Consider the following 15,671-nt stretch of genomic DNA (forward strand, 5'->3'; position numbering starts at 1 on the left):
TTTGGCCAAATTTGCTCATGCTCAGTAAATTTGGTTGGGAATCATTGATGGACAGCAATATTCAAACCTTGTCTCAGATTTTCAAGCAAATTAAAGCCAGGACTGAGACTGAACCACTCAAAAACACCGAACACCTCTTGGAAATTCATTCTGGTCTGGCTTTGATATTAAACTTGATATTAAAACTGTAAAAAATACAACTCTATTACAGGGTTAGGTTTTCAGAAGACTGAGGCACCTCTACCTATTTACATGTGCTTTGATCATTTCATATTATTTTGACCCTGACAAACTCCTCAATCCCTGCCGATGACAAGCATAACCAAAACATGATGCTGCCACAACAATACTTGAAAATATAGAGGGTTTTACTCTGTGTTGTGTTCTATTGGTTTTTAATTTAGGCAAACAGTTAATATCTTTGCCGTGTTGTCTTGAAGTATTACTTAACGTCCTTGTTGCAAGCAGTATGGAGCAGTGGTGTAAAGTACTTAAGTAAAAATACTTTAAAGTCCTACTTAAGAAGTTTGGGGTATCTGTACTCACTGATTTATATTTTTGACAACTTTTACTTTTACTTCACTACATTCCAATTGAAATAAATGTACTTTTACTCCATACATTTTCCCTAACACCCAAAAGTCGTCGTTACATTTTTAATGCTTAGCATCTTCATTTGTTATTTTTTATTAATCTAATTTGAAAATGTGGAGTGGGTTTTTGTAGATCAGTAGGAAAAATACATCTATTTAATCTCTTTTTAGATTTAATTTAAAGGCAGCAAAATGTGAAGACTATGCAAGGGGTGTGTAGACTTTTATTAGCGACTATATTTTCACCCATTAAAAAAGACAGACAAAAGTTAGTTAAATGTGTTATCACTATGCTTTTAACCATCTAAAAGCACAACCAAATTCCAATGGAAAAACAATGTCAGATTATCGGTTTAGTTGTCACCAAATGTCTATCACTGCACTTTCAACCATTTTAAAGCACAGCAAAGTTCAAATGGGAATACCATGTCAGATATTTTGTTTATTTATAACAGATGAATGTGTTATCATTGTGCTTCAACTACTAGTAGAACCAAATTACCTTGATTGCAGTTAACATTACATTAAAAGCACATGGTGCAAGTGATCAATGCCATTCGAGATTCTGCACAGATTATTATAGCAATTGTGAAGATCTCCACAGACGTGCAACGACCTATGCATGCTATCTTGAACATGCACGCTTTACATGATTTAACAATAATACATTTATAGTTACAGTAACCTCAAAATGCATCCATGGATGTGTTACTCATTTTAAGGTTGAATGTTAGTTTGTAAGATGGCCTTAAATTTAGGCTATTTACTGTATTACAAAAGTGAAATTGAATTAGCTTCAATTGTCGACACAACCAAATATCAACATTTGAAGGAGATTTATCTTCTGCTTGGATAGTTCCATCTGTGCCACTGGCATTAATTCCAATTTGTCTACAAATGAATTGTTTATATGTTGGATACACTAAATAATTGACATGTTGGATTCACCCAAAATCTAAATCGAATCAAATTAAACTTTAAAAGCACTTTAAATCATGTTTGATTTGATTTAGTCATATTCTTTAACTTTAGTAATTGGGTGAGACGTGTATCCAACATATGAATTATTAATTTGGAGACAAACAGGAAATAAAGCCAGACTAAGTCAGTGGCACAGATGGAACTATCCAAGCAGAAGATACATCTCCTTCAAATATTGATATTTAGTTGCATTGACAACCAAACACAATTCACTAAATATCGTAACATTTTAAATCAACCAGAGCTTGAAGCCATAGCACTGGTGTAGTGTCTATTTTTAGTTGAATTCTAGGTTGAATTGAAACAATAGCTGTTGGTGACATTGCAAATAGCATCATTGATGATATATACTGTGAGTGATAAAGTATGATCGCATTTCATTTTCTCTGTTAAACTTACCCGTTGGAATTACTTTGATAATAACAGTGAATCTATTTACTTTTGAGGTGGATCTCTCTCAAAAGTCAATCTCATGATACTGTAGCACATTGGCAATAGTCAGTGACAAATATCATAGGGCTGGGCTGGGCTTGGTTAAAAGCCTGGATGGGAGACCAAAGAGTAGCTGTAGATAGATCAATTCTCCAGTAGGAGGTGCTGTCCAGTCTATTGACTTTATTCTGATGTTGTACTTCAAGGCCATGATATTCCTATATGTAAAAACAAGAACCTTTCCCATATCGTTTTGGAGTCTGGATTATGTTTCTCGATCCTTTTGGCAAACAAGATTTCATAACATGTTTTTATCAACATAGGGAAACACCACGCCATTTCAATCTGGATATAACATTGAAGATCTGACATTGTTTGTTACCCCTTTTTCTTGTTACAGTCATCGCTGCAACCCCCGTACGGACTCGGGAGAGGCAAAGGTTGAGAGCCATGCGTCCTCCAAAACACAACTCAACCAAGCCGCACTGCTTCTTGACACAATGCCCATTTAATCCAGAAGCCAGCTGCACCAATGTGTCAGAGGAAACACCATACACCTGGCGACCTTGTCAGCATGCACTGCACCCAGCCCGCCACAGGAGTCACTAGTGCACGATGGGACAAGGATATCCATGCCAGCCAAACCCTCCCCTGACAACACTGGGCCAATTGTGCACCATCCCGTGAGTCTCCCGGTCACAGCCAGCTGCGACAGAGCCTGGACTGAAACCCAGAATCTCTAGTGGCACAGCTAGCACTGCGATGCAGTGCCTTAGACCATTGCGCCACTCGGGAGGCTTGACACTCAGTACAAATTTAACATATTTCATACAAGGTTTGTCTATGTTGAAATTTGGTTACCACATTGACATAATCCTGTGGTTGAAATTTCACTTTCAAACCAACAAATCCAATGTATTTTCCATGTGGATTCAATGTCACAATACATTTACAGATTACATTGAAACAACGTTGATTCAACCAGTTTGTGCCCAGTGAGATAGCATGGATTAAGTTTGGAATTCTAAGTTACACAAAATAGCCTACCTCTGACTCACTGTATCTCTGTGTTCAGGTACTCCAGCAGGACTGTATGTGGACCAACAACATGTGACTGATGTTGAAAGAGGGAATGTCGCTGTACGTTGTTACTCTAATAACAGTAGAGATATGAAGTGGTGCAGGAAAGGTGGCTCTTGTGTGAAGTGGAATTCTGGGACTTTAGATGGAACATTAGTGAAATTACAACAGATCAAGGATTCCACCAAAACACATTTCTTATTGGTGATCATGAGTGGACTGAAGATGAGAAATACTGGCTGGTACTGATGTAGTGTGGGAAACCTGAAGATGAGAAATACTGGCTGGTACTGATGTAGTGTGGGAAACCTGAAGATGAGAAATACTGGCTGGTACTGATGTAGTGTGGGAAACCTGAAGATGTCTGTTCACATCACAGTCGATCCATAAACCAAAACCCAGATTATCCCCACCACTAGCACCAGTGAGTGCAGAACAATCCTTTACTGTCAAGTTACGTTTACTTTGTCTTTATGTTATATAAAACATATTGGTCATGGATACTTATTGATAGTTTCATGTATATTCAGTTGATCCTGTGTCTTCCTGGAACGCTGGTCAATGAATAATGCAATTATTTTTATCACACAAAACAGGACAAACTCCAACCACTCAACAACCATCTGCCCCTCCAAACACAGACCCTTCAAACTCAAGAAGCTGAAGGGAGCGTTGGAGATTGACTACCAGAGGTTACCACTCGTTTAGCTTTATTTCTCACTTAGACCTACTCATGCCAAATTGATTACAGTAGTAGTTATTAAAATAAATATAGCCTATTCATTTCATTTTCAGATATTAACAAAAATACATCTTGTATTTTATTATTTACAGTATCCCGTCCTCCTGGCTAGAATATATCTGTGCATATCCAGTAATAAGTAGCTTTATTCTTATGAGTGCTTTATTCTGAACATAAACAGATTTATCTCCAATTTATCACAAATGTATAAACAATCAAATATTACTGTGATCATTTTAATCATCCATTTATCTGTGATATTTCATGGGCTGTAGTTTACAGTTTAAACGTGTCTCTCCTTCAACAGTCCCATAACCCTGAGAGACCTGTTCATTCCTCTGGGCATGTTGGCAGTGGTGATAGCTGGTGCTTTTGTCGCTTGGAAGATGTTTAGAAAGTATAGTAAGTCTTTATTTTATTATTATTTTTAAACCTGATGTTCAATTTCACTGAGTAAACAATATAATTGAATGAACTCTACAATTGTAAATACATGAAAGTACAATTGAATGACCTCTGCACACATGCTCTGAAAAACATCTGTCTTCTCAGATATAAAGTATAAGTAAGTACCACAATTGGAGAACATTTACATCTTTCTCTCTTTACTTCAGAGGATAAAAGGCCAAAGACCAGCCCACAAACACATCAGTGGTAAGTTATGCTACGTTATTCTAATATTTTCGAATATATGTTCTCTTTTTCATATAGTCATTGACTCGATGGTGCTGGTTTTGGATGATCATCCAAATCTCTTAAGAGTATGCATTGCAGGTAAAATATTGAGAGGGAACATGATATGTTCAGTCATTTCGTTCTGTCATAATTCAATTCATCACTCACTATCTTTGTCTATTGACTTCCTATTAAATATATATTACAGTCATGTCTAAAAGCAAAAGAGCAGCAGTTTTTCAAAACACACTGTGACAAAGCAGAGCAGAAGTAGCTTGTTGATTTTCAGTATATAATAAACCTTCTGTGACATCATGGAATAAGCTTAACTGACATCTTCAGCCTTGTGGTACAGAAGTTTCCGGTAGAATCATTTGGCTTTAGCTTAGCCGACCATTGTGGTTTTGTGCTGCACCTACAGCATGCACCTACAGTAGTTCATATCCTTACTCAAACAAACATCTGTCTTGCTTTTCTGTTCTTCTGTAGCCTGAGACTGAACACTCTTTGAGTGGTAGAGTTCATATCGCAATGTTATTAAAACCTGGTAGAGTCACACAGGCTTTACCCTGGTGTTTTACCAAAAAGCCTTAGACTTTTGTGTTTCCACCTCCACGGCCTGGGACTCACTAGGCCATGGCCTCAGTGGATCTGCTTTGACTTTATGCCAAGGCCATGCCGCTGGGGCTTTTCTGGCTGCATTTGCAAAACAATGGCTAACTGTGAACATGGGTTTACAACTTGTCGGTTAACACCGTCTCACAAAACAAATGTTTTGATTATGCAGAGGTTGTTGATTCTGCTTTTCACTCTCAACCCTAGCTATGGAAACACAATTTCCCCAGCATCACATTAGGGTGTATACACTAGTGTAACACTGGTGTTACAGTCGAAAAGCAGGATAAGGTTTTGGGAATGCAGATCTGGTGCCTCATGCTTAACCCTGTGAGACCCACGGTGGTCGGAACTAGAAGCACAAGCATTTCGCTACACTTGCATTAACACCTGCTAACCATGTGTATGTGACAAATACATTTGATTTGATTTGGGTCTCACACTCCTTAGATACAGATGTGCAGGTAGAGTGCCTTCAGAAAGAATTCATACCCCTTGAATATTCCACATTTTGTTGTGTTACAGCCTGATTAAATATAATTTTTCTCAACCATCTACACACAATACCCCATAATGACGAAGTAAAAACATGTTTTTAGACATTTTTGCATATTTATTGAAAATTAAATACAGAAATATCTAATTTACATACAGTTCCAGTCAAAGGTTTGGACACACCTACTCATTCAAGGGTTTTTCTTTATTTGTACTATTTTCTACATTGTAGAATAATAGTGAAGACATCAAAACTATGACATAACACATATGGAATGATGGAGAAACTAAAACAGTGTTAAACAAATCAAAATATATTTTTGATTTTAGATTCTTGGCATTCTCTCAACCAGCTTCATGAGGAAATTGTTTTCAACAGTCTTGGAGTTCCCACATATGCTGAGCACTTGTTGGCTACTTTTCCTTCACTCTGCTGTCCAACTCATCCCAAACCATTGCAATTGGGTTTAGGTCAGGTGATTGTGGAGGCCAGGTCATCTGATGCAGCACTCTCTTTCTGGGTCAAATAGCCCTTACACAGCCTAGAGGTGTGTTTTGGATCATTGTCCTGTTGAAAAACAAATGATATTTCCACTAAGCGCAAACCAGATGGGATGGCGCATCACTGCAGAATGCTGTGGTAGCCATGCTGGTTAAGTGTGCCTTGAAATCTAAATAAATCACGGCAGTGTCACCAGCAAAGTACCCCCACACCATCACACCATCTCCTCCATGCTTCGCGGTGGGAACCACACATGCAGAAATCATCCATTCACCTATTCTGCGTCTCACAAAGACACAGCAATTGGAACCAAAAATCTCACATTTGGACTCATCAGACCAAAGGACAGATTTCCACCGGTCTAATGTCCATTGCTCGTGTTTCTTGGCCTAAGCAAGGGCTCTCTTCTTCTTATTGGTGTCCTTTAGTAGTAGTTTCTTTGCAGCAATTCGACCATGAAGGCCTGATTCACGCAGTCTCCTCTGAACAGTTGATGTTGAGATGTGTCTGTTAAAATTTTTCTACTTTTAAACTCGGACAAAACAGAGATGCTTGTCCTAGGTCCCAAGAAACAAAGAGATCTTCTGTTGAATCTGACAATTAATCTGGATGGTTGTACAGTCGTCTCAAATAAAACTGTGAAGGACCTCGGCGTTACTCTGGACCCTGATCTCTCTTTTGAAGAACATATCAAGACTGCTTCAAGGACAGCTTTTTTCCATCTACGTAACATTGCAAAAATCAGAAACTTTCTGTCCAAAAATGACGCAGAAAAATTCATCCATGCTTTTGTTACTTCTAGGCTCGACTACTGCAATGCTCTACTTTCCGGCTACCCGGATAAAGCACTAAACAAACTTCAGTTAGTGCTAAATACGGCTGCTAGAATCCTGACTAGAACCAAAAAATTTGATCATATTACTCCAGTGCTAGCCTCCCTACACTGGCTTCCTGTTAAGGCAAGGGCTGATTTCAAGGTTTTACTGCTAACCTACAAAGCATTACATGGGCTTGCTCCTACCTATCTTTCCGATTTGGTCCTGCCGTACATACCTACACGTACGCTACGGTCACAAGACGCAGGCCTCCTAATTGTCCCTAGAATTTCTAAGCAAACGGCTGGAGGTAGGGCTTTCTCCTATAGAGCTCCATTTTTATGGAATGGTCTGCCTACCCATGTGAGAGACGCAGACTCAGTCTCAACCTTTAAGTCTTTACTGAAGACTTATCTCTTCAGTAGGTCCTATGATTAAGTATAGTCTGGCCCAGGAGTGTGAAGGTGAACGGAAAGGCTGGAGCAACGAACCGCCCTTGCTGTCTCTGCCTTGTCGGTTCCCCTCTTCCCACTGGGATTCTCTGCCTCTAACCCTTTTACAGGGGCTGAGTCACTGACTTACTGGTGTTCTTCCATGCCGTCCATGGGAGGGGTGCGTCACTTGAGTAGGTTGAGCCACTGACGTGGTCTTCCTGTCTGGGTTGGCGCCCCCCCTTGGGTTGTGCCGTGGCGGAGATCTTTGTGGGCTATACTCGGCCTTGTCTTCGGACGGTAAGTTGGTGGTTGTAGATATCCCTCTAGTGGTGTGGGGGCTGTGCTTTGGCAAAGTGGGTGGGGTTATATCCTGCCTGTTTGGCCCTGTCCGGGGGTATCATCGGATGGGGCCACAGTGTCTTCTGATCCCTCCTGTCTCAGCCTCCAGTATTTATGCTGCAGTAGTTTATGTGTCGGGGGGTTAGGGTCAGTCTGTTACATCTGGAGTATTCTCTTGTCTTATCCGGTGTCCTGTGTGAATGTAAATATGCTCTCTCTAATTCTCTCTTTCTCTCTTTCTTTCTTTCTCTCGGAGGACCTGAGCCCTAGGACCATGCCTCAGGACTACCTGGCATGATGACTCCTTGCTGTCCCCAGTCCACCTGGCCATGCTGCTGCTCCAGTTTCAACTGTTCTGCCTGCGGCTACGGAACCCTGACCTGTTCACCGGATGTGCTTGTTGCACCCTCGACAATTACTATGATTATTATTATTTGACCATGCTGGTCATTTACGAACATTTTAACATCTTGACCATGTTCTGTTATAATATCCACCCGGCACAGCCAGAAGAGGACTGGCCACCCCTCATAGCCTGGTTCCTCTCTAGGTTTCTTCCTAGGTTTTTGGCCTTTCTCAGGAGTTTTTCCTAGGGAGTTTTTCCCAGCCACCGTGCTTCTTTCACATGCATTGCTTGCTGTTTGGGGTTTTAGGCTGGGTTTCTGTACAGCACTTTGAGATTTCAGCTGATGTACGAAGGGCTAAATAAATAAATTTGATTTGATTTGATTTTGATTTGATTTGATTTGATTTGTTACTTAAACTCTGTGAAGCATTTATTTGGGCTGCAATCTGAGGTGCAGTTAACTCTAATGAACTTATCCTCTCCTTACCTGTGGCGGTCCTCATGAGAGCCAGTTTCATCATAGCGCTTAATAGTTTTTGCGACTGCACTTGAAGAAATGTTCAACGTTCTTGAAATGTTCCGCATTGACTGACCTTCATGTCTTAAAGTAATGATGGACTGTCATTTCTCTTTGCTTATTTGAGCTGTTCTTGCCATAATACGGACTTTGTCTTTTACCAAATAAGGCTATCGTCTGTATACCAGCCCTACCTTGTCACAACACAACTGATTGGCTCAAACGCATTAAGAAGGAAAGAAATTCCAGAAATGAACTTTTAACAAGGCACACCTGTTAATTGAAATGCATTCCAGGTGACTGCCTCATGAAGCTGGTTGAGAGAAGCCAAGTGTGTGCAAAGCTGTTATCAAGGCAAAGGGTGGCTATTTGAAGAATCTCAAATATATTTTGATTTGTTCAACACTTTTTTGGTTACTACATGATTCCATATGTGTTATTTCATAGTTCTGATGTCTTCACTATTATTCTACAATGTAGAAAATAGTTTTTTTTAAATTGGGCGTATACGTGGGTATTGGGCGTATACCTGGTTGACCGGGGTGCCGGCGTTGGAAATCCGTGATGAGGACTTGGTCCAGGATGTCCCTGGCGAGGACCCAGCACCTCTCCTCCAGGCCATAATCCTCCCAGTTAACCAGGTATTGGAACCCCCTGCGCCGAGGTCGAACCTTCAGGAGACGCCTCACAGTGTATGTTGGTTGGCCGTCGATGAGACAGGGGAGAGGGGTGGGCCTGGAAACAGGAGACAAAGGGCTGTGAGACATGGGATTAACTCTGGACACTTGAAAGGTAGGATGTATACGAAGAAGACGAACAGCAGAGGGGCTAATAATTTTGGAGATGGGAAATGGGCCGATATACTGGGGGAGAGTTTGAGGGATTCTACCCGGAGGGGCAGATCCCGGGTGGACAGCCATATCTTTTGCCCTAGCTGATACCGGGAAGCCGGGGTCTGATGGCGATCTGATTGTCGTCGATAACTGGAGGTGGTCTTGAGGAGGGCCGACCGGGCTCTCCTCCAGGTACGATGACAGCGGCAGACGCCGACCTCTTCTTCCTGCTCAGGAAAGAGCGGGGGCTGATACACCAGGGTGTCACACCCTGATCTGTTTCACCTGTTCTTGTTATTGTCTCCACCCCCTCCAGGTGTCACTTGTTTTCCACAGTGTATTTATCCCTGTCTTTCCTGTCTCTCTGTGCCAATTCATCTTGTATGTTCAAGTCAACCAGCGTTTTTTCCCGTTCTTCTGCTTTTGCTATTTCTCCTTTTTCTAGTCCTCCCGGTTTTGACCCTTGCCTGTTTCTGTACTCTGTACCCGCCTGCCTGACCATTCTTCCTGCCTTGACCTCGAGCCTGCCTGCCACTCTGTACCTCCTGGATTCTGATCTGGTTTGGACCTTTTGCCTGTCCACGACCATTCTCTTGCCTACTCCTTTTTGGATTATTAAACATCTAAGACTCCAACCATCTGCCTCCTGTGTCTGCATCTGGGTCTCACCTTGAATTATGATGCAGGGAACCCTCAAGGTGATAGGCCCGTGGCAGAGCAGGGAAGGGTGTTGCGGGCATATTCGACCCACACAAGCTGCTGACTCCAGGTGGTGGGGGTTGTCGAAGACCAGGCAGCGCAGAGTAGTCTCTAGGTCCTGGTTGGCTCGCTCCGACTAGCCGTTGGACTGGGGGTGGACCCCGGGGACAGACTGGTCGACAACCCAATGAGGGTGCAGAACACCTTCCAGAACTGGGATGAGAACTGAGGACCCCAGTCGGAGACCATGTTTACTGGTAGACCATGGATCTGGAAGACGTGCTGCACTGTGAGCAGGGCCGTCTCTTTGGCAGAGCGTAGTTTGGGGAGAGGAATGAAGTGGGCGGCTTTGGAAAACCGATCCACCATGGTCAGGATGGTGGTGTTGCCACCAGACGGGGGAAGACCCGTGACTAAGTCCTGGGAGATGTGAGACCAGGGACAGTGAGGGACAGGCAGACGGAGCTTGCCGAGGAGTCTTGTTCTATGCACAAACCGTGCAAGCGGTGACAAATGCAGACACGTAAGGGACCATGGTAGGCCACCAAAAGCATTGTCACACAAAAGCCAGGGCCGATGGGAGGCCGGGTGGCAGGCAAGCCTGGAGGAGTGATCCCACTCCAGGACCGCAGAGCGGACAGCGTCAGGAACGAACATCCAGTTATCAGGCCCCCCCCCCACCACCCCGGGGTTTGGCTGGGAGTTCTGCGCCTCACGGACATGCTTCCCTATTCCCCAGCTGAGTGCCATCGCCAGGCACAATGTGGGAAGGATGGTCTCGGGTTCCGGGTTAGTAGTCATGGGGCTATAGCGGTGTGACAGCGGATCCTGCTTGACATTCTTGGATCCCGGCCGGTACGAGAGGGAGAAGTTGAACCGTGTGAACAGCAGGGCCCATCTAACTTGCCTGGAATTGAGGCGCTTGGCATTGCAGAGATACTCCAGGTTCTTGTGGTCGGTCCACACGATGAATGAATGTTCCGCACCCTCCAGCCTGTGCCTCCATTCCTCCAATGCCATCTTCACCGTGAGAAGCTCACGATTCCCCACATCGTAGTTCTTCTCAGTGGCATTGAGGCGATGGGAAAAGAAGGCGCAGGGATGTAGTTTGAGGTCCAGGGCAGAACGCTGGGACAAGACAGCCCCCACTCTGACATCTGAAGCATCGGCCTCCACCACGAACAGACGGGATAGGTCAGGATGAACCAAGATGGTAGCTGTGGTGAAGCGATGTTTGAGGTCCCGGAACGCCCAGGCTGGCAGCTGGAGACCACATGAACGGAACCTTGGGCTAGGTGAGTGCAGACAGGGGGGAAGCCAGGTTGCTGTAACCCTTGATGAAGCGGTTGATAGAAGTTGGCGAACCCCATGAAACGTTGCAGTTGCACTCTGGAGGTAGGCTGGGGCTAATCCACCACCGCTCTCACCTTCCCTGGATCCATTTGTACACTCTCTGCAGCGATGATGTAACCCAGAAAAGGGATGGTGGAGCAATGGAACTCGCACTTCTCTGCTTTAACAAACAGCTGGTTCTCCAGGAGGCATTGGAGAACCTGTCGGACGTGGAGCACATGTTCTTGGGTGGAGCGGGAGAAGACGAGGATGTCATCGAGGTAGACAAAGACGAACCGGTTCAACATGTCGCGGAGAACATCATTAACCAGGGCCTGGAGGGGCAGGGCGTTGGTAAGTCCAAATGGCATGACCAGATACTCATAGTGACCGCTGGCCGTGTTGACGGTGGTCTTCCACTCGTCCCCTTCCCGTATCCACACCAGGTGGTAGGCGTTCCGTTTATCCAGCTTGGAAAACACGGTGCCCCCCTGGAGCAGCTCAAAAGCCAAGGAGATGAGGGGTAGCGGGTAGCGGTTCTTTACCGTTATGTCGTTGAGACCCTGGTAATCGTTGCACAGGTGCAGGGTCTTGTCCTTCTCCACAAAGAAAAACCCTGTGCCGGTGGGAGAGGAAGAAAGACGGATGAATCCTGCAGCTAGGGAGTCCCCAGTGTCGGTCTCCATCGCCTTGGTCTCTGGTCCTGACAGAGAGTACAGTCATTCCCAGATCCTTGGGAGGAGATGGCGTTGCGCAGCTGGTCTGAGTCTGCTGGGTCAGTCATGGCCAGTTCGTACTCTCACGTTTCAGGTAAGACCCAGATGCAGACAACGTTGAAGTAACAACAGTTTATTAATCTAACAGGGGCAGGCAAAAAGCAGGTCAATGGCAGGCAGAGGTGGGTAATCCAGATAGGTAGGGCAAAGGTACTCAGGCAGGCAGGCTTAGGGCAGGCAGAATGGTCAATACTGGGAAAACTAGGAAACAGGATCAATGGCGAGACAGGAGCAGAGGGGAAACCGCTGATACGCTTGACGAACCAAAACAAACAGACAAAAAGAGAAGACAGACATAAATACACTGGGGATAATGGGGAAGAAGGGCGACACCTGGAGGGGGGTGGAGACAATCACAAAGACCGGTGAAACAGATCAGGGTGTGACATGTATATAAATAGTCACCACTAGCCGGCGTCTGCACACTACCCTGCCCTGAACTTAGTCAAATAAAATAAAATGTTATTTGTCACGTGCCGAATAAAACAGGTGTAGGTAGAACTCACAGTGAAATGCTTACTTGAGAGCCCTTAACAAACAATGCAGAGTTTTTCAAAAGTAAGAAAGAAAAATGTTTATAAATAAACTAAAGGAAAAATATGAACACAATAAATTAATAATAACGAGGCTATATACAAGGCGTACAGGGTCAATGTGCAGGGGTACGGGTTAGTCAAGGTAATATGTACAAGTAGGTAGGGGCTAAGTCACTGTCGTGTCTTTGGCTATGCCGGATTAAGTGATATGACATGCTAACCTATAAAATTATTTCTCTGTAATTAATATTACCTGATTAAGCTAATCATGTAAATGTAATTAACTAGAAAGTCGGGGCACCACGGAAGAACGTTTATAGAGCCGTTATCTTCCGAATAAACTCTTAAAATACTTAGTAATATTTTACATCGATAGCAGTCAATATTAACCCTTATCTTATTTTCAGTCTCATAAGGAAAGTTGTAAATTCTTGGCTATCTTCACGAACCCTAGCTAACAAGTTGAATCAGCAATACAAAATTGGGTTTAATCATTTATTTACTAAATACCTAAACTAATCACACAGAATTACATATACACAGAATACAAATGTCATACAGAAAACGTCCTGGTGGACGGAACCTGTATCATGGCTGGTTACACAAAGGAAAGGGGGTTGGGCTTGAATGAAAGAGCGGGAAGATTTAGGAACAGAGAAACAGCAGCTATGCTATCGTAAATACATTATCTTATGCATTCTAAATTACCGCCCATTTGGAAAAGGAAAATGCAATAAATATTTACTCTGAGCTGCGCTTCGGTAGATTGGTCGTAGATGCTGGCCGGGTTGGCCAACAGATCTTCCTGTCCTTGGGAGAATGTCTCTGGTGGTAAATTGGATACGTGGTGGTATCTTCGTCTGTTTGTTAGACTGGATCCGTCGTCCGTCCTTTCCTAGCCCACGTCTACAGCGGCCGCTGCTAACTCAACGGCTAGGAAGTATCACTTCTGTAGTGAATAAGCTCAAAGTTCATACCATTCACAACCAAAGCTCACGCCGAGGTTGGCTTAGTTCTGTTCTTGACATGTGTGTCCTTCTAACGTAGAGGCTGCAGACCTTACGTACTGGAACAAAATGGTTATCTTTTCGTCAAAGGCTTATATAGTGGAGAGGGGGGGAAGGATGTGTTTCATCGTTTATAACCCCTCCTCTTCACAGGGGTGGGCCACTGATCAAGCAGGGCACTTTCCTTATGAAAACCCAATTCTCTCATTTGGAAGCTAAAATTACATTAAATCTCCTAACAAACAATGTCAATATCAAACATTTCAATTGCATAACAATTCCATGTGACTCTGATAACTAGAGGGTGTATACTTTCTCAGGTACAGTTTATGTCGTCCTGTCATCAGTCATAATGTCTCAGATGACAACAGAACTGACATACATACTCATTACGTTCCCAAGCATATTTCCAACTGGTTTTATTACCAAAATATGGTTCCTTTTCCCCATTTGTTTGATGTTCCCAGACTCTCTATATTTAACACAGGCTATTCAAGTCCTTCAGTAGGGTCAGAGAGGGGAAGGGAGAAAGGTATTTATGGGGGGGGGGTCATAAACCTTACCCACAGGCCAACGTCATGACATCACTATGCATAAACAATAATCGTAGAGTAGCAGCAGCATATGTGAAGAGTGTGAAGGAACGTGAATGTATGTGTGGTGTCAATATGCATGTGTGTGTGTGTGTGTGTGTGTGTGTGTGTGTGTGTGTGTGTGTGTGTGTGTGTGTGTGTTTGTGTGTGTGTGTGTTGGAGTATTAATGTAAACTCAGCAAAAAAAGAAACGTCCCTTTTTCAGGACCCTGTCTTTCAAAGATAATTAGTAAAAATCCAAATAACTTCACAGATCTTCATTGTAAAGGGTTTAAACACTGTTTCCCATGCTTGTTCAATGAACCATAAACAATTCATGAACATGCACCTGTGGAAAGGTCGTTAAGACACTAACAGCTTACAGATGGTGGGCAATTAAGGTCACAGTTCTGAAAACTTAGGACACTAAAGAGGCCTTTCTACTGACTCTGAAAAACACCAAAAGAAAGATGCCCAGGGTCCCTGCTCATCTGCGTGAATGTGCCTTGGGCATGCTGCAAGGAGGCATGAGGACTGCAAATGTGGCCAGGGCAATAACTGAGGCCGATTAAAAGTATTTATGAAGTGCAGCCTATTAAATGTTTTTCATCGTTTGGATCTAGGCTTGGGTCTCACAGAGGAGTTGTGTTGTTAACGTCCAGTTGTGTCTTTTTACCAGCAGGACCCATTTATTGACAATGATGACGTGACATACAGCACTGTCATCCTAAAGAACATGACCTGACAGAAAGTACAGTCCAGGGTAAGGCTGCTGCTGTTCAGATGAACCTTGTTGTGTACTGTTACTTATCCAGCTGTGTATTCTATCCATAGCTACACATTGTGTTAATAATTAAGCTACATACCGTAGAAGCAATACAAGTAAGGTTTGATTGTTTAAACATAATGTCATGTCTGTATCACCATTATAACTTCTTTACATTATCAACTTCCAAACAATACATTCCATCATAACAAAATTCATAGTCCTTTTTCACAAGTACTTGTCTGTCTGTTTCCCCGCTCTAACAGGCAGCAGCTCCATCTGATGACAGCGTAGCCTGTTAGACAGGGCAGTGCTGCCTTCCACTTATTGTATGTTGACCTACCTGCACAGATGCTGTGTGACTCGCCAAAGAAAAGACCAGACAAGCTCTTTATTTTATTTTGTCTTAAATATATGTTTGCCTTTTATTTTGCTTTTGAAACACACACAACAGCTCCCCGCACCTGTCTATTCGATGGGTTGGGTTAAATGCAGAAATCAGATTTTGATTGGACCTTGGGTGCAATTGACCAATAAAGTCATCTTAATGATGAAATGGATTTTCTTTAATGGATTTTGTATTA

Source organism: Salmo trutta, chromosome 9 (genome assembly GCF_901001165.1).
Source record: "Salmo trutta chromosome 9, fSalTru1.1, whole genome shotgun sequence".
Classification (NCBI taxonomy): domain Eukaryota; kingdom Metazoa; phylum Chordata; class Actinopteri; order Salmoniformes; family Salmonidae; genus Salmo; species Salmo trutta.